At 42.6% G+C, this 19,075-nt stretch overlaps 1 protein-coding gene across 4 annotated transcripts in view; it reads left to right on the top strand.

The window, feature by feature from the left end:
• The first annotated feature begins 13,632 nt into the window (after positions 1 to 13,632).
• Positions 13,633 to 19,075, top strand: part of RAI14 (retinoic acid induced 14) — an 87,028-nt gene continuing 81,585 nt past the window's right edge. For 3 of the 4 annotated variants that reach the window (XM_048291673.1, XM_048291671.1, XM_048291668.1), the window contains exon 1: positions 13,633 to 13,736. The gene's annotated coding sequence lies outside the window, so the exon portion shown is untranslated. Of the gene's footprint in view, positions 13,737 to 13,919; positions 14,023 to 19,075 lie in introns of those variants that run through there. The other variant, XM_048291669.1, reaches the window with a different exon arrangement.

The raw sequence follows: 19,075 nt of genomic DNA, 5'->3' as shown, positions 1-19,075 counted from the left end.
ACAGTCATAAGTTATTTGTCTCTCCCAGATTGTTACTCCTCAGAGGCAGAAGATGGACTAATGGAGGCAGATCTCAGCCTATGGGAAAGGACCAGGAGTTGTGCCTCACAGATCTAAGTTAATCACAGCACCCAAATTGCAATGATTTTTATCAGCAACTGGGTATGAACATGAGGTTTCTATTAAAAATCTTCTTTGGAAACATCAAAATTTATAAATAGAAGACAAGTCAACAGAATGATCAGATTGACATTCCCCCGTACATGTTCTTTCTCCTATTAAAAAGCTTAGTTGTGATTTTCCCCGTAAACCCTGTTCAAGGGTAAGAAGCAAACCAAGCAAAGAATGTTACTGTATTTTTATTCTCCTATCATTGCAAAAATTCTGTAACTTCTAGAGCTGTTTGCAAATAAACAAACAAAAGATAAAGATTTACAGGGAAAAAAAGAGATGGATGTATTTTTATGGTTACAAGTGACCATTGTGAACATTCAATCTCATCACAGGTATAGCCTGTATTTCAGAATTTCTCTCAGTTAATCTTTTATCCAGTCCAATAACTTGCAAGAACTCACACTCATGTCCTGGGAGGATATCAGTCTTCTTTGGAAATTCCTTTTTGGAATTGTGCTGAATGCTAGGGGACAGCAATCACTTTCCTCTAATTCCCCATCACATCAGTCTGAGATATTAATGTAATTTACAGATGTTCAGCGATCTCCTTTCACTGGCAGAGCCATGTTGATAAGGCTTAATATGAATGCAATGGAGTTTCAAATGCATAAATAAGTAAAATTCCAAGTATACATAGGGCCAGCTATAGCTACCTGACATGCTAGTGGGGAAGCCCAGGGGCAAACTGTGTTCTGTTACATCATGAAAATTGTGCCCACTTTGGCCTACCAGAAAATGGGAATTTATCCTCAGCTTTGATATTTCGTTCACGTTCCTTTTACCTTCAGGGCTTGCTCAAGTGCCCTTCTGCATTCTAAGGTAATTAATGGGGGAAGTGAGGAGATCTGTGTTCCAGGAAGGTAGTATGCTCTGGGAAGGGAGTATATTTTGAGGAGTGATGGTCTGGAAAATTAGTCAGATAGATGTAAGCTTCCTTTTTTCTGGTTGTCTGCTCTACAATATAAAGATTCTCATTGCTTGGGTACTCATACTTGGGTTTAACTCTAGATGTATTAATTAAAACATAATCTTAAAAAGGATCAGCTCATGATCAGCAGCCTAGAAGAGCTGAATCTCATTGTGAAGACTGCCCTCTCTGCCACAGCTCCTGGGAAGAAACAATGGATGGAAGGAGAGAGAGGGGAGGAGGAGAGAGAGCCAGTATCAAAACAAGAGTGGGAGAAACAGAGGCAAACAGATGGGAACAAACCCCACAGGGAAAAGAAAACACACATCATGGAAGAGGGCAGAGGGATGAAGGGGAAGTGTAAAGCAAAAAATTCAGACAGAGAACAAACAGGCTGGAGACTGAAAGACAGAAAGTGTGGGGGGAGGGTGGTGGAGAGGAGGAACTAGAGTAAGTTTTAAAATCAGTTATTGTCATTACTAATGGAAATATTTTTTAAAAACCCTGATGGATGCAAGGTCCTCTCAAAAATGTACTCATGTAGCTTGGGAGGGTTTTGAATTTATTTAGATGCATGGCTATGAAACCCAAATTGTTCTCTGATCAGTGAAGAGAACTGTCAGCATAAATGATGCTTAATGGCTGGACTTGACACTAGTAAGGATATCCTGCACATTTGATTTATAGCCCTGAGGAAACAGACTATGAAAGGATCTTACACACCGAAATCCCAGTTTAATGATGCAGCCTATATATGCAACAGAAACACTGAATGTTCTTCTTACAGTCTTTTGTTACAGATTTCATCTCATCTCAGAGCAACAAAATCTTAAGATGTGTTCCTACCAATGAAAATCTGAATTAAACATTAATTGTTCCTATTGATTAGCTATTTATGGAGTCTCAACCTGCCACTACTTGGAGGTATGATGAGAAGCACTTGCTCTCTTAAGCACATCTTCAGAGCACTTCTATAGCAGGGAAAGGAAAACCTTAGAATGGTGGATTTAGATGGAATAAAAAGATTGAAGAATATGACTGTTTGTTGGAATGCTTTTGACTAGATATAATACACACACCACCACAGGTTTTAGGTGTTTTTCTGTCATTTATGCATCACATTCTTATATCTATAATCTGTTCTATTTTAGTAGAACTATTTTCTTGAGAAGAAGCTACCTAAGTAAATGTTTCCAGGACTGGTCCTTAACTGCTTTTAGTATTACTATCTGTTCTGGCCATCTGTGTTTTTTCATTCTAATTCCATAAATGAATGCCTGTCCTGTGAGAATTTCAAGGACCAGAAAGTAACAATGAGCCTCTTCTGCTATTCCAGACTGAATACCGTAACAATTATTAGTTGATGGGATATGCAGTAAAAAGAATTCTTATTGACATTACAATTTATAAGGATAATTTGCTTTCGCTAAAAAGTATTATAACATTTCTGTGCAAAGATGTGGCTGGCTTAGCTGTGTGCTTAGCCAGTTTTGAGCTGGTCTTTGGTGATGCAACTTAACCCAAAGAACAAGTACATAATCAGATAAGTAGCTCTGTGTTAATGGTACATCATGATTTCGGATTATTAGGGTTTCCATTTAATTTATTTTGTTTTGAAGACCATAGATTCCAAGTTGGTAAGTAAAGAGCATTAAGAAACCACAACCAATGAAAAGAAGCATTCAAGTCTGCCACCTATACTGGTATGGCTGGAATGCTGGTGAAGGATATAGCCAGGAGTTTAGGATTCAGTGCTTACTCAGCTTTTCTTAACACTCCCATAATTAGTTTTAATAATGAGATAATACCTAAGGGCCCAGTCTCTACTGTTACTGGGAGCTGTAACCATGTAAATGGAAGCAGAGCTGGCTCCTCAACTAGAGACCTATGAAATGTTAGCTAAAGGAAAGAATGGAGCACATGGATAGGTTCTTGTTTACACTAAGGCAAGAAAAGCAGTGAAAATGTAATTGGATCCACTTCAAAAGAATTTAAATTGTAATAAATAATACAAATCATGCCTGTAAATGAGAAGATAATCTATTGTATTGGATTAAATTGGCACTAAATTAAGATTTTTTTAATTTTTGTAATTTTTTCATGAAGTTCTTGACAAATAAATATCCTCAGAAAATATAAGTGTTGATGTTAAATGCAATTCCATATGCAGCAAGAAGCCCACAAAGGAGAACTCTATGCTAATCTCCTTACCCTGAGACTGATCACAAATGGGCAGTAAACTGAAGGGAAGAGACTGTATTCTAACTATGCAGGAGAGGAAGAAGTGGGGGGAAAAAAACAAAACACAAAACACAAAAACAAACCAAACAAAAACCACAAGAAAAATTCCAAACCAAACAAAAAGCATAAACAGTGATAAATCGTATAATTTTTCTTACAGAGGTCAGGTAAAAATAATGAAGGCAACATAATTAAGACTTTTTAAAAACAAATTATCTTAGTTCAATTACACCTTTCATGAGGAAAATCACATTCTTCACTAACCTGCTGGACTAGTGAAGCGGAAAACCATTCTTGATGGACAAATTCTTCTTTGGATACCAGGGGTATACAGAATTACGTGCTAATTTGTGGATTAAATTCTGCTAAATACTAATGGCAATCTCACTCCATCATGAACTGAACTAAAACCTAAAGGCCTATTGGCATGGCAAGGATTCAGTTTAATTTGATACAACTCTCATGCATGTGTATCATGCAATCCTTCCTTCTCATGTGCAGAGAGAGGATTTGGAGAGGTATTTGCGATAGTGTACAAGACAAAGAAGGGAATTTCCTGGTTCTGGTTCCTAAACTGGGTTAAAGTAATCACATTTAGAATAAGTCAGGAAGCTTGTACTGTGTCTACATTTACACTGTGATTTGGTGTGGCTACAGAGTTAATCTGCCATCGTGTTGGTCTGACTTGCAGAGCTGCTTTGGTGCATATGAATTATAGAATCACAGAACCAGCTGAATTGGAAGGGACCCACAAGGGTCATTGAGTCCAAGTCCTGGCCCTGCACAGGACCATCTCCAAGGGTCACACCATGTGCCTGAGAGCATTGTCCAAACACTTCTTGCACTCTGTCAGGCTGGTGCTGTGACCACTTCCCTGGGCAGCCTGTGCCAGTGCCCAGGGTGAATGACCTTTTCCTGATACCCAACCTAAACCTCCCCTGACACAACTCCAGGCCATTCCCTTGGGTCCTGTCACTGGTCACCACAGAGAAGAGATCAATTAGATTTGGAAGAAAGTCCATCCCAAATGCCTCTTAAATGTATTCTCACTCCTTGGAGGCATGGAAGGAGGAGAGTAAAGGGGTCTAAATCAGCAATTTGCTCTTTGGATATCTTTGAACTCCTGTTTTAGGGACTCTTGGCTCAGGAAACAAGGCCAAGTGTTGTCTGAAGGAAAAACTCCCAGCTGGTATTGTGTGACTATGGGCCTTAGACTCAAATGTCTTGCTAAAGCAGGCATAGGCAGTAATTGTCCCTTCTGGGAAGGTGTATCTCACTGAGCCCTGCTATTCATTGTGTAATATTCATTCCTCATTCATGGAAAAAAGGTCTGATTTGACATATTTTGAAGGACAGCATGTGGGACACAGGTTCCTGAAGCTGAGAGCAGAGTCTTGGGAAGGTGTGGTGCTGAGAAAGAAAGGTGAAGGGAAGTTCAAAAGCTGCATGAAAGCTCGGTCAGAAATAAAAGTGAACATGAAATTCAAAGGCAAGGCTGCCATTCCCAAGGGAATTTCTCATTCCGTGATTTACATTAATAAAGACTCTCAGGGCAAAGGGACCTATTTGCTTTCTCCAGAAAATACAGTACTTCAAACAAATCTCTCAAAGCACTGACTGTGTTGAAGGATGAAGTTGGTACTAGAGACTGAGTCTTCATCAGTCTGCCTCTCATTCCAAACAGATACTGCAGCCTTTGGATGATGCATCATCCAGATATAATAATGGTGAATGTGATTCCAATTTCATTCTACATACTTCTTCATGTAAAAACTGGACTTAGAACACTGATATGCAGGATTCTGGAATAAATAACAAGGCTGAATTTAAGAGTGATTTAATGAAATTGTGAAGTTTTGACCCAAATTGAAATTTCTTGGGTATTTGATGAGACAAGGAGATGTTTCTGAAACTTGATCCAAAAGGCAGAATAGCAGAGGCTAAGACTTTTGCCCAGCAAGAATTAAATTCTGGACAGAGATCAAGTATGGGCCCAGCTAATGACAGAAAATTCAAATATATCCAAATACAGAGATTTTACCATCTCCATTTAAAATATTTGCAAGTAATAACGTTAGTATACTATTTAGCAATCTGGTTTAAATATGGTTCCTCAGGGATAGCTGCCAAGAGTAAATTAAGTGGTGGTGTTTGGAAGGCTCACTTGATAAAGGAGGGAAGATAACCTACACTTCTTTTAAAATAAAATTATAGAAAATGATGGTTTAAGAAGCATTTTAAGATTTTTTAAGAAGCATGTGCACATATGCCCTCAAGACTCTTCCTTTCTTTGAATTTTCTAAAGAAAAACCCCTTGGTTTTGCATATGATTGTGGAAAAAAATGCTGAGAAAAGGCTGTAAAATTATTTTAAAGTACTTGGTTTTTATTTCATTCCAACAATCACCAACTATCTAATGTTCATAGAAAAAAACATATACTGTATCCATCTGTCTCCACTCTTCAGCATCCAACTGCAGCTATGATTTTGTTACTCAACCACTTAGAATGGAATTGACAACATCCTTACTGCTAATAAGTATGCACTGTTTATTTGCAAAGATACGTGTTTTCAAATTGCACAGTAAAATAAAATGACAAGCAAGTACCCAAGCAAGCAATTCTTTCATAATTACTTTTTGTGCTTTATTTTTACATTTTATTGTAAATGGTTCCATTCCTTCCAGTAATAAGTTCAACCTGAGGCTATGGTTTCTTGGCTTTTCTTTTTAAATGTACTTAAAAATTGATTAAGAAACTGTAAAAATTGATTAATAAACTGTATCCATATCTCTCAGCAATCATATTCTTACTTTCAGGGCATCAGAAGTAGGGGAACTGATTAGAAACAAATGTTCCTTTTCTGTGTTTAATGATTCTTATTAATCCTGAAAGCTAACGGCATTGACCGGATTGTCAGCTGGGCTCTCACTGACACAATCTGCAAGAACAGACTTTGGTGCCCAGGGTTAAAACTAACAGGTTCCAGAGTCAGGCTCCATATTTCCTTAGAGGTCAGTACCACCAGAGGCTTTTGTAAGATCAGATCTCTCTGCATGCGTTGTCATTCTCAAAAAAACCCCCAGGTTTATTCTCATTTCTTGGGCAGCAGTTCAAACTCAACAAACAGTTCTCTCCTCATAAAGAACTGGTAGGAGCAAATTGAAATCTGTATGTTTTGTTTATTGAAAGACAACAGTATGATGATGATGCTGATCCCAATTAGGAGTTGAAGAGCCTTAACTTCCAGGAACTCTGCATACCATCAGTTATAACAGCCCATGGTTTCATGGTAATTATTAGTGGATTTGGGCACAGCTAGGCAGCTCTCAGCACAAACATGATCTGCCTTAAATGTGAGCACATCTAACCTGGCATCAGATCATCACATCTACCACATGGTGTTTACACTGATGTGCACAAGGGACCTAGTGGTTCCTAGAAAACAAAGGCTTGTGGTATGTTTGGTGTAATTGGAAAGCAGCAGATGGGTTTGTGTTTCCCTGACTTGGAGAGAAGAGTAAAATTTGGCCTAGACTCAGTCACAGATCCCTGAATCCCCAACTGGTCATGAAGGATGGGTGAGTGTGTGGAAAGGAGAAGGGGGATCACCCTGCTGATGACCACTGACTATATGACACAACCCTCACAGAGGATGATGTGATCCTGTGGATCATTCCATGGCAGGCAAATGATTTCTTCCCTCAAGACCAGAGGAGCCTGCTAAACAGATGAACTGAAGCTTTTTTGGCATCAGGCAGTGAAGTCCCTGAGACTGAATATTCAAGCAAAGAGTAAGCACACAGTGTAAAACTGTGAGAACAGAGTTCATTGCAGCGATGCATTGTACAGACACATGATATTCCACATGAGAAAAATCCTACTAGACAGAAGAAATCACTTTAAAGAAATCATTTCAAGAAAGCATGAATGATTTCTATTGAGTAGAGTGAATTTATACTCTAGATAATGTGGCTTTGGCGTTTTTTAACTTCGATAATGCCAAAGTCAGACCTCATCACTTCATGAAACTCTGCCCTTGGGTCCATATTTATAAACTTCTAAGTACCATTGTATTCCTCTGTGATGTTTTGGTTTGTCACAGTCTTTAAGGACTAGTACAGCATACCAAAGATTGACTCTCACTCCCTTGTTTGCTACATATTTGGTGCTAATTAGATGCTTCATTTGTACAAGTCCTTAAGAAAAACCTCTCTGCTGGAGCAGGATTACCTAAGATTTACATCTGTCCTTGTGCAAAGTGCAGAAATCTCCAATGTCTCTACACTAAATCGCAGTCTTGAACTTGGACCCCATCCCACTTTCCAATGCTCTGATATTTTTTCTTGTGATCCAGGAAAAATGCTGTAGCCATCTCTGAGAAGTAAAAAGGAATGTCTGGCACTCATTTACATCAACCCCAGCAGAGGCAGGGACCTTTGCATGCAAATACGAATGAGACCAAAGTTTGATTGTCATGATACAGTGTAAAGAACCCTTGGATTTTCTTTTCTCTTTTTCTTTTTGTAGAAGTTTTAATATGGTCAGAAACCCTCTGCATCAGAGGAAGCATTAAAAAAAAAAAACAAAACAGATGACTGACAAAGTGAGATTTGGTTCCTCTGGAAATGTAAGGAAACTTCTTTTCCAAAACCTGGAAGAGTGTCAACAAAGATAGAATGCATAGAGGATTTTGTACCTCCACAACAAAATCAGCAGCAGAAATTTTGTCGTGGGAATACAGCATGGGACAGAACTGGAGTTTCAGCTTGCTGATGCCAAGTGCATTAAGAAATCCTGTGAGGAGCAAAGACAAAAAATAAGCAGTTTGAAATGCCATTTGCAAGGTGCTTGGCTTCTCTGTAATGCAAATAGTCATATAAAATATGCAGGAATGTGGTTTTTTCAGGTTTGAATGGGAAGAGGAAATTGATTTACAAATTCTGACTGGAATAGGAACCTTAGAGCAAGACTAAAGACAAAGCAACTCCCTGCACTCCTTTCGTGGAGTGTATACGGCAGGTAGCTTCCTCCTTCTGTGGGAACTGCTTTGACTTTTGTGCTATTACAACATAATCAAGGTGCTCAACAGTGTAATTAAATACTAGGAATTTTGCTCTTTAGTGATCCTCAGATTAGTATAATCATCTTCTTGGTCGTTCTTGGGCAACTGGCCTTTCAGGACTTTCAGTGGTGTGCCCTCAAAGGGCCCTTTACATTTGTGGAGGGGTGGAAGTCAGCTCTGCATGAGGTGTGGTCTCCCTGTCTGTGGTAGTCTGGTGGCTTCACACAGGTGTTCCCACCAGGCTTTTGAGAAATCCCAGCCCTCAAGCCTTCAGGGAAGCCTCTAGGTTGTGCAGGGGCTGGGTAGCAGGGGATTTTCTCGTAGGTGATCTTGATTCCCATCTGTATCTGTGGGGCCAAGCAGACGGAAATCTTCCTCTCTTGAAGAAGAAGAATGGAGAAAACTTGAACAAGCCCGTATGCACAGAATTGCTATGGCCCTGTGCAAGAGAGAGCAAAGTACTCTTGATTCAAGGACAAAGCAGTAGATGCTACACATAAACAGTATTCATGGTATTGAGACCTGAAATACACCCTGTTGGTTCTGGGATAGGCTTTTAACAAAGCTCTGTTCTTTCCCTGCAGAGGTCTTGATATCTGTTTGGTAAGTTGTCTTTCTGCTTCATTAGCTTTTCTATAAGAAGAAATGAAACACCTTTTCCTTTTTAAATTTAAAAAAGCATAGATGCTCTGCCATTTCAGGCACAATTTGTTTGTGTAAAAAAGTATGTAATTTTCTTTTGCTGTTTCCATGGGCTCGTGCTTTTAAAATAATTTCAGAATTAAATATATTATGGAGTAATTCTGAAGCTCTATGGGAAAGCTGCATTAGATCATCAAGCCCACTTCCATGCAACACAAAGCTGAGTTTGTCCCTACAGGGAAGATAAACAAAATTAACTTATTTTACACTGAATGTTGGTGAAGAGGCCAAGAAAATAATTTTCTCCTGGTTAAACCTACATAAATCACTTTCTTATCAAAGACACTAATATGCAAGCACAGATTTCCATAATAATGGGAGAAAAAGAAAGGAAAAAAGAAGACAATTTTTACTCTTTGTACTTAAGAAAGATTGCATTAATTCCTTTTGTATATTCCAGTAGCTACAAACTAAAATGAAAAGTATAACCAGAGGCAGATAATGTCCTTTCTCTCACAGAGAAAGAACAGTAAAATACCTTTCTGTTCCCTCCTAACTGGAACATCCATTCATTCCCACTCAGGTAAAGCTGCTGTTTAGGGCTGGCTCTCCAGGGTTCACCTGATCTCTGCTGCAAAACCACTGAAGGGTTTAGCCACAGTGACACAGACAGCCTGGGCCTCCTCCCTCGGCTCCTGGTTTCTGCTCCTGTGGCAGAAGAGGAATATTCAGATTTAAAGGGCAGCCCAGCCTCACAGCACCACTTGAGGCCATGGCAAATCAGGACCCTGTGGTGCAGGAACAATCACAAAGGCAGAACAACCTGAACTTCAGTGGAGCTTTCTAAGAAATGTCACCTGGGACTGTGAAGAGGTCAAGTTATAAACTGGGGCTCCTTGCAGAAAAGTGTGCAAGGGCGAGTGCAGGTGTAAAAACCATGACAAAAAAGAATGGTTGTTGGAGACAGAGCAAATACATCTTGAAAGAGAAAGTTGAAATAATCTAGATAATTCCCTGCAACTGTTACTGGATTTTTTCCTTCGCTCTTTGAAAGTTCAGTTCAAAGTAAAAGAAGTCCCTAGGTAGGCTTTCCTCTCTCTGAATATTCTGTCTCAGTTAAGAGCCCAGTTTGTGCAGCTCTAGTTGTGAGTTTCTTCAATTTTTAGTATTTTCCTGTGCTGACCCTGTCAGCCTCATTGCTGTTGCTATACAAAGAGCATGGAAACAGTAAAGACAAAAAATTCCCAACCAAGTTTTCTAAACATGCCATATTGTGAAGAGGCATCAATCACCTCCTTTCTGTGCTAACAAGCTATTAAAAAAAGAAAGCACTCTGGTGGAAACAGATAAAAATTACATTTTTTAACTCTCTCACTTGTTACCACAGTGATTCTTGCATTTATGGGGGACATCTGCTACAAAGGATGAAAAAAATATTTTACTGTAGGCAAAGAACAGTCTGGAAACAAAATCATGTCTCAAAATCTAAACTAAACTTTTCTTAAATTGTACTTCAGTGAAAAATAACAGCCAGGGTCAGTAAACCAAACTATATTCCAATTGAAAATAATCAGACCAGAACAAGTCCAACAAGGGAGCTGAAAACGCAGCACTTAGAGCTTATAGAATAGGTTTAAGCTGCTTGAAGGATAGCAAGAAATGGTCAGCCATCTCAGGAGTGTGATTTCCTTCGCAAATAATTTCTAGATGGAGATGTAGCCAGTGCTCAGTGTTCTGCTAAAGGCAGTAGCCAGAAGCAGGGAAAAAAAACCAAAACAAACTAGCCAGAAGCAACATAAAAAAATTAACAATGACAAGGTAAGCTAATTAGCAGATGCTATCAAGACAGAGTGATAAAGTGTGATTAAAGACATCTTTAAGCCACTTCCAGGCCTCTCCCCACTGGAGAAGTGGCTAGGAATGCATAGGTGGTTTCATTACATCCTCACTGTGGGCAGCCAATTCCCAGTCAAAACTGAGTGCAACCTCTCACATTTTGCAGGGCACTGAGCAGAGGAGGATATTCTCTTCCACTCCCATCCTAACATCATGCCTGCAAAAAGAAATGGAGGGGCACGGGAAGAGTGTCACACAGCCAACATGCTAATATTTAGATTTCGAGAGAAGCTGCTTGTGTAGGATGTACTTTACCCTGCAGATTAGGTTCTCTCCATCTAGCTAACAATTTCTGTTAGCTTATGCTGAGCATTTAATGAAACTCTCAAAGAATTGTGTTTGCCCCAGAGTAGAAGCACAGGTGGAAGAACATGACTATGGCAGAGTACTGTAGCACAATCAGGGTAAAATCTGGAACAGAGCTGAGCTCCCAGCTTTGTCCCCTGCCTGCAGAGGCTCCAGCCACAAAATTACATAGGAGTGTTTTGAATAAAAGGCAATGCCCGGCCCTTGGAAGGGGACCAAAAAGGGGGCTCAGGAAAGAAGAGAGAGAAGGACAGTCTTCCATGCAAGGAGACTAACCTAGAGGGCAGTCAAGTTCTGAGAGACAGATCAGTTTGGTTTAATGCGTTTAAGCTTGCTGCCACAAAAAACCCCAAAGCCTTTACCTTGGTCCACAGGTTATATGATGAACAGTACTTCTCTGGGTAGTGGTATTTTCCACTTCTCAAGAAGTATGGTATTTTCCACTTCTCAAGAAGTGAACATTTTATGATACTCTAGACAGAAGGTACTATCTGTTATTCATGTGTCATTTTATACGAACATCCCATGCAAACATACCCAAACTCCATCTTTATTATATACTGGCATTGAGAACAGAAACAAAAATCATACTTGGTCAAACTATGCAAATGCAAGAGATAATGACTAAGTAACATTTTCAGGTCGTGACCACACAGATGTTTGTTGGTGTTGCTATAAGTAGGCAGGAGACTTTCTAACAATACTGTACACATGTATTTGGCTTTAAAAAATACCAGGAATTCAAGATAACTCAATAATAAATGGAACAGGTTTTCTAGCTGATGAACTAGCATTACAGGGAAAGTTTGCTTTTCCTGTTTTTATTGGTTTTGCGCAAATTAAATTCTCATCATTAACTATATTAGGTCAACATTTTCGGGTGTGTCTTTTTAACAGGGAAAAAAAAAAAGAAAGAAAACACTGCTGGCACAATGATGGCTGTTCTCAGATGTAAAACACATGCAGAACAAATTGACCAAGGTAAGCGCTGCAGATTACAGAGGAAAGTATACTTTTGGTGATAATAATCAAGTGTATTTGTTTAATAACAATACTTGCCACTATTACAATAATGACCTAAAGTTTTGAAGTGCTTATTTCCTCCCTGTACTGTTTGCCACTTCAGAAGGTGTGGATACTGTTGAGAACAGAGAAGATAAGAGCGATCATAGAGATTAAAGGAGAACTCAGTTGAGGAGCCCAGTTGTGGTCAGTGGGACTGGTAGATGAGAAGCAGCTCTGGCAGGACTCTTGTGGTGGGATGGTACACAGAGACTCACTTAACAGGTTAACTCATCGACAAAATGTGCAAGGTCTTGCATAGGTGATCTTTTTGGTGAGATTTCAAGGTTGTTTGCCATTGGCTTGACAGAAGAGAAAGGGCGCTCCAGAGGTTCAACTTTGAGAAGAAGGGTTTGGCCTACAGGAAAGAGACTCCTAAAGCATATCCAGTGAATCAGAACATTGGTACTTCTATAAAGCCCACTTGTGATTCTCTGATCTCTAAGCTCCTATGTAGCCAAACACTACACCAGTCATTAATTTGGATCCTGAACAAAAAGTGGCCACTTCTCTTTCTTCTCAAACAATCCTTCCTACCTATAGGTCTGACAAAGAGGCATTTGACACACAGGGAAGCTTTGGAGAGAACCAAAACGCAGAACTTCCGTCATGTGCTGAAGCAGTTGTGCTTCTTTAAGAACTTGACATATGTTTGGCCCCTGCCCCTGTGCCCAGCTTTCTCCTAAGGAGATCTGAAGGCATCCAGAGATGGCAGTGGATTGGCACCCACCTTCAACCTGGAGGAGACTAAGGGGAGACTTCACCGCAGTCTGTAACTTTTTCATGACGGGAAAAGGAGGGGCAGACACTGATCTCTTCTCTGGGGTGATCAGTGACAGGGTCTGAGGGAATGGCCTGAAGGTGTGTCAGGAGAGGGTTAGCTTGGATATCGGGAAAAGGTCTTTCACCCAGGGGGTGCTTGGGCACTGGAAGAGGCTCCCCAGATAAGTGGTCACAGCTCCAAGCCTGACAGAGTTCAAGAAGCGTTTGGACAATGCTCTCAGGCACATTGTGTGATTCTTGGGGTGTCCTGTGCACAGCCACAAGTCGGACTTTGATGATCCTTGTGGGGCCCTTCCAATTCCGCTTATTCAGAGATTCTGTGATTCCCTCTTCACACTCACGCACCCGGCCCTCAGCCACCAGGGTGGTCTCCCCCAGCGTCCCCCACCGAGACCCCCTCCCTCCCTCCCTTTCCCCTCCGCAGCCCCTCCCCGGGCGGGGCGGGGCCGAGCCCCCTCCCCGCCCGCCGCTGCCCGCGGGGGGCCGCAGCCCCGCCGTCACGTGGCCGCCGTCTCACGCCCGCCCCTCCGCCCCATCCCGCCCCCGAGTGTCCCGGGGCGCTCGGCGCCGCCGCTCCGCCCTTCGGCAGCGCCGCGGATCGCTCGGTGCGCGGCTCCCGGCGCTCCGGCACCGGCGTAGCGGGACGCGGGCGCTCCGTGAGGTGAGGGCGCGGCGCGGCTCGGGCGGCGGGCGCGGGTCCGGGCGCGGGTCCGTGCGCGCTCGGCGGCGGCGGGCGCGGTGAATGGGGCTTTGTGTGCGGCGCCCACCTGCTCCCGCCTCCGCCGCCCGGCGCGGGGGGCTCCGGGCTCTTCCGCGGCGCAGCCCCAGCGGGGAAACCTCTGCGGGGCGCAACACGAGGGAACTTCTCCCTTCTCTTCGCCGGGCGCTGCCGGAGAGACCCGTTTGCCTGGTGTGGGGGAGCGGGGGACACCGGGGGGACCCAGCCTGTGAGTTGCTGCCGCTTGACTGTTTATTTCCATTTACTCTATAGTTTTTGTTTTGGTTGCTTTGTTTTGTTTTGTTCTCCTCTCAAGATGCATGGCGGGGAGTGACAGCTGCCCGCAGGGGTGAGCGATGGCAGCGCCGGCTCACCGCCCCGCACCCCTGCCCGCCCGCAGAGGGGTCTCCGCGGGTCCCTCGGCCCCGAGCGGAGCCGCCCGAGCCGCCCCGGGGTCGGGGGTCCCTGGTAGCGCGGGTCCGGCTGAGCCCCGGCGGCGGCAGTGCCGGTCCCGGGGCGCCCTGGTGGGAGTTAGATCCTCCCGCGGGGGGGAACCCTCAGATCCCTCCCTCCGACCAGGAGGGTGGGCCCGGCTGTCCCGGTGCTGTCCGGGGGGTTTGGTTGGACCCCGTGGAGGGCAGAGTCGCTGTCGGTCCCCGCCGGTCCCCCCGCCCCGCTGCCGGCTGCGGATCCCCGTACCCCGCGGGCGGGCCTGGGGCTGCGCCTTCCCACGGCAGCGCGGGCTTAAAAGATCCAGATCTTCTGTTGCTGTTAAAAAGAAAAAAAACTAGTAGTCTGCTTTAGGAGTAGCATTGAGTTTAATCGGGACCCTGTGCTTTTAACTTCCCACAGGGCATGCGAAAGATTTGTCTTCCTCTTGCACAGCATTTGGCAGCACAAGCCTTCTGCAGTCTGCTGTTGCCACTTGTGACATTCTTAACTTTCTCCTTGTGAAAAGAGTAGTTAAAATCTTCTTTAACAGCGTTGCAGGATCTCTAACGAATTCTCCCATTTGCTTCTGTAAGGAGTATGAATGTGCTTACTACTATGAAAAAATTCCAGTCTACTGCTACTTTCGTAGAAGCTGTAGTCTCTTTTTGCCTTTTTCTTTTCTTCTCCTCTACCCTAGCAGGTTGTAGATTAGCTGTGTCATTAAAAGAAAAAATAGATCAGATGCCAAAAATTACACATGCATCATTTTAGAAAGGTTTTCTGGTGTCCACGATTAACTAGGAGTAACTGAATTTAGTAAATATCTGTCAATGACCTGCTTGACTCTTCTCTTGGGACACTCATGGAAAGCTGTCAATGAGATTTTATTTACTATTGGAAGAATTGCATAACAGCCATATGAACCAGAGTGAAAGAGCATTTTGAGTAGAACAACACACCATATGAGCTCAGGGTTCCCTTGATTTGAAGCCAAGCTCAGTGCCAATAAGTCACTGTTCAGTAGCAGACACCCATCTTTCCAGTCTCTAAAAATATTGTCCCTTTGCACTTCTCCTCCCCTTCCAAGAGTGCATGTGCTAGCAAAGCAATAAAATGCTACTTCCTCCTCTCTGCTTCCCTGAACCAAGAGAGAGATGGATAACATCAGGTGAAGAAGAGACTAGATGGGAGGCTGCTCATCTCATGAAGTGATGTAAGCACTTCATCACTCACTTGCCTCATCTCCTTTTTTTTTTTCCTTTCTGTTCTTTCTGTTCAGTTTTCCTTCTCCCCCTCTCTGATGAGAACCTCATGCCTTTTTTGAGGGAGAAGCTGTGACTGGAGAAACATGAAAGCTAGTTCTTGTGTAAGATGTTGGTAATTTCTAAATCCTGCTGCAACAATACCCTAATCACATTCCTTTGGGGAGCTGATTGTGGGCTAGTTCTTTTTGCACAGGGATAATGTTTGAAACAAGTATAGAGGGAAAAAAAAAACCAAGGGAAACCAGAACAAATAAATTCAAATCTTTAGTGCCTTGCTTAATGGCAGACATAGAAGAGTACTAAAACTTCCAAGGTAGAAGCGTGTCAATCCATACCATCTTCTGGGGTTATAGATTTGAGCAGCTGGCTCCTGCTGTGTGTCTACCTCTTGCATATCTGAGAAGCCTGCTCACTTCCCAGCATTTTTTGGAGCTGCTGTCTAGGTGCCTGTGGATGCATGCAGGTGATAGCTGTATTTGATGTAGCTTGGGCTTTGCTTTCAGAGTTGTCAGTCCTGGCTACTCTTTACATTTAGAGTCTCCTGGTCATGGGCTTTTAGGGTTCAGAGGTTTTAGGGTTCAGAGGAAGTAGTGCAAATAAGTGTAATTCTGGTAATATGTTAGAGCAGAGATTTTCTCTATCCAGCCGCCAGAGACATTCAAGTCTGGTGAACTCTGGGAGCAACTGAAGCTCTCCACTGGCACTTTGGGCTAACTAACAGTCCAGGTACTTGCCAAGGACTACTGGAGTGGAAGAACACAGCAGTGAAAGAAAGCATCCTTCCTCTGTGTTAGGGTCCAGAACAAGATGGCCAGTAGCACCTGGAGGTGATGGTAATTGTCTGTGTGCTGAACTTGAGATGGTCTCATCTGAGGGAGAGCCATGTGGTTAGTGCATTTTCCTGGGAAGTTTTAAGTCTTGACAAGTCCTTCCTCTGCCGGCAGAACTTGCATTTTAGATGAATGCTGTAGTAATTTATGTATATTTTCTAAAGCTGTCATAGTCTTCTTTTGGCTTTCTGCTTGGAAGCCATTGCTGGTACTTAAAATACTGTAAAACAAGACATGTCTTTTTTTTTTTCCTCCCACATGAATCTGTTGGGGGAATGGGTAGAGGAGAGAGAAAGCCAGATTTGTTCAGTCATTATAAAAGGAAAAGAATTTGTATGCTGGTCTGCTTGTGACTCTGTAACTTCAGTAGCTGAGGATGTTCCATTTCTTTTCTCATAACTCTGAGAGGCAGGGAGCTACTGTTAGTTCTTGCAGATGTCTGACTTCCCAAAGGCACTTTGGAACACCCTGAAATATCTCTGCAGAGTTTTGACACTCGAGTACTTTCTGAGGACCTTGTTTACAACTAGTTGCCTGAGACACCAACATGTTAACTCTAAGGGATATATGAAGATTCATAAGCCCGTGAAGGATAGAAGAAGTATCTTAAACACTGTATCTTCTTCTGCAATATTTATTGAGCACCTAGTGCTGCTGATATAGAATACAAATTTCAAGAACCTGAATAAAATCAGATAAAAATCACTTGACTATCCTAAGATCTCAGAATCAGAGAACGGCTGGGGTTTGAAGGAACCTCTGGAGATCATCTAGTCCAACCCCTCTGCCAAAGCAGGTTCAGCTAGAGCACGTTGCACAAGATCATGATCAGGAAGGTTTTGAATATTTCCAGAAAAGGAGATTCCACAACCTCTCTGGGCAGCCTGTTCCAGTGCTGTCACCCTCAAAGTAAAGAAGTTCTTCCTCATATTCAGACAGAACTTCCCGTGTTTCAGTTTATGCTTGTTGCCCCTTGTCCTGTCACTGGGTACCCCTGAAAAGTGTCTGACCCCATCCTCCTGACACACAGCCTTAAGGTATTTGTAAGCATTGTTAAGATTCCCTCACAGTTGTCTCTTCTCCAGGCTAAACAAACTGAGCTCTCTTAGCCTATCCTCATGAGAGAGATGCTTCAGTTCCCCAGCCATCTGTGTCCCTCCACTGGACCCTCTCCAGAAATTCCTTGCTTTTCTTGAACTAGGCATTCTGGAACTGGACACAGCACTCCAGATATGGCCTCACCAGAACAGAGCAGAGAGGGAGGATAACCTCCTTCAGCGTGCTGTCCACACTGTTCCTAAGCACCCCAGGATACCATTGGACTTCCTCACCACAAGGACATACTGCTTGCTCATGGTTAACTTGTCCACCAGGACTCCCAGGTCCTTCTGGACAGAACTGGATTTCAGCAGGCTAACCCATAACCTGTACTGGTCCATGAGATGTATTCGTCATGAGCTGCAGGACCCCACACTTGTCTTTGTTGACTTCATGAGGTTCCTCTCTGCCCAGCTCTGGCACCTGTCCAGATCTCATTGAATGGCAGCACAGATACCATTCCACAGACATCATCCAGCAAGGTAGAAATATTGATCTTGCTGATGTCCTTTATAGCACTGATAGTCTTCCAGAATAGAAAATACCTGAATTTTTAGTGCTTTTTATTGAAGGATAGAAACACATGAAACTCTCAATTTTTGGGTAATGTTAAAAAAAATGCTCTGTTTTCATCACTTGAAATATTTACCCAAGAACTTGGTAGCTGAATAGAGGAGCTGTGTTATCAGCACAGTCCCTGAAGGTGTTCCTAGATTAAAGGAGTTTCCAGTAGGATACCCTTCCAAGGTGTTTATGAGAGTGGGGCTTGTCAAGTGTCTTAGGTAAATTGCTTTGATATTCCTGTCTTTCTAACTCCAGCCCTAGTGGATGACTGCTCTGCTTTAGGCTGTTCCAGAATTAATCCATAAAGTCATGGATATGTCTCTTCATAGATTTAATGTTGCAACCGTTCAGTTTGTTGTGTTTGATGATTCTGAAGAACATCAAGTTGAATGGTTGATAACAGAATACTAGGAAGGGAGGAAGTATAAACAAGTACTAGGTGTTGTTATCTGTGTGGGTTTCTCATTTAAGAACTGAAATTTCAGAAGTGGGACTCTAAGGCATTTTCCTCTCTTGCTAATTGTAGCTAGATGATTTATTTCCAATCTTGTCTAGTTGAACTGAATATTGAACGTGGAAGTGTCTGTGGAACTGCAACGTGTTTTATGTATGATCAAACTAAAGAAGATGGTCTCAAAATTGAAGGCCATGCAAGGGGTGTGTGTGTGTGTGGGTGTGTGTGTGTGTGTTTGGTTTAGAGACAGGGAAATTGAAGGCAGAGAAGGAGCAGCAGTATGTCCCAGTTCATGCAACAAGTCCTGTCTCTTTTGTTGTGCTCTTCATTGGCCTGGGTGTGTGTTGATAGACACTTCCAGACAAAAGAACTGGAGTGGGACTGGAATAAAGTTGTATGTAAGGAGCAAACGGCAAATTTGCCCGGACTTTCTAAGTCCTGTCTAATATGCCAAGTAAACAAATCAGGGTGATGTCACATTTTGATTTTTCTCTTAAGCTGCTCCTGTAATTCACGGTGTGTAAGGCCTTGTTGATGCTAGCTTTCTTCTGGCTGTCTAGAACTGCATTTGAATACACTATTTAAACAAACTGCACGTATCTCCAGATCAACCATCTTGCCTGGATATGTATTGGCTGT

Source organism: Corvus hawaiiensis, chromosome Z (assembly GCF_020740725.1).
Source record: "Corvus hawaiiensis isolate bCorHaw1 chromosome Z, bCorHaw1.pri.cur, whole genome shotgun sequence".
NCBI classification, from domain to species: Eukaryota; Metazoa; Chordata; class Aves; order Passeriformes; family Corvidae; genus Corvus; species Corvus hawaiiensis.
This window is presented reverse-complemented; position numbering and strand designations above follow the sequence as displayed.